We start from the raw sequence: 1,334 nt of genomic DNA on the forward strand, positions 1-1,334 counted from the left end.
GAAATAGCATCAAATTTTAGAATACGTTTAGATTTGTTGGAATTGGGAACCTTTGGAACGAATTATGGCCTTCAAACGGCCTATGAAACCGTCACACTCTGTCCGAATGTTGCTCTGCGGTATTTTGGCCCATTCCCGGCTAAGCGCTTGCTTGAGGTGATAGACACTTTGGTGTTGAGTTCTGGTGGCAAACCGAAGATGCACATTTTCAGCTGACCTCTTGGCAAGTAAACACGATCAGTTTGTTTGTTTGCAAACTGCTGGACAACGAATGTTTTCTCATCGGAGAAAACCGAATTCGGCAGTTCACCACTTTCGGCCAAGCGAAGCAATTCTTTAGCTCTTTTGAGTCTACAGCGGTCTAAGTTCTTGCACATTTTGGATTTTCAATGTCTCTACCCCGAGCTTATTTTTAAATATTTGCCTAATGGAATATTGGGATATGTTCAGCTCACGAGCCATTTTTCGGCTACTGCGACGTAGGTTTCGATCAAGTCGCTTCTTTACTTTTCGAACCACTTCTGCTAATGTTGCTGTTTTCTTCCGTCCACTTCCTTGACGTCGGGCTATGCTACAGTATCATGGTAACGAGCGATGGTACGAGACACAAAAGATTTATTCACATTTAAATTCTGGAGTGCTCTAACGATAGCCACTTCTGGTTTTCCAGCCTAATATAAAGAAATCACACTATCACGCTTGAATTCCATCACGAAAAACTTTTTTGTGGAAAATTGGAAATGACAGCAGTCTGAAGTTGGTTACAGTTTTTTCTTCTCACCCTGTAGTATATAAAAAATTAGGCAATGAATGCGTGAGTGGTTCTTATGAACGTAATTTTTGGAAATTAGAAGAGTACGATCGGTGATACTTCAATGTGGAAAAAAGTTATGATTTTTTGTTGCGTGAAACCGACAAAAATGAGGTTGTCAAACAAAAAATGTTCTTAAAATATCGAAAAAATTAACATTTTCATTTACAGAACTGGATGAAACTGCAATATTTTATAAATTATTTTTTTTTTTATTAGGATGAAACAATATTTAATTCATATCGGATTTTGTATTACCACCCTGACATTCATTGCCTTTTAACTGAAATTAAATTTGTGAAATATAAAAACCCTAGTGTACTTTTATGCTGACCTACCTTTACATAAATATTTCAAAGTTAACTCAAAGAATATGACAATTTCTGAGTAGTTCGTTTGCCATACACGTAATTCATATTCACTAGACCATGAAAATGTGTTCCCAATAATCGTTCGTGTAATCAATAATTGTATAGCAGTTGGAAATAAGCAAAACAATTATGAGGTTCAGTTACAGTGAATA

This window comes from Musca domestica, unplaced genomic scaffold (genome assembly GCF_030504385.1).
Source record: "Musca domestica strain aabys unplaced genomic scaffold, Musca_domestica.polishedcontigs.V.1.1 3, whole genome shotgun sequence".
In the NCBI taxonomy this organism is placed as follows: domain Eukaryota; kingdom Metazoa; phylum Arthropoda; class Insecta; order Diptera; family Muscidae; genus Musca; species Musca domestica.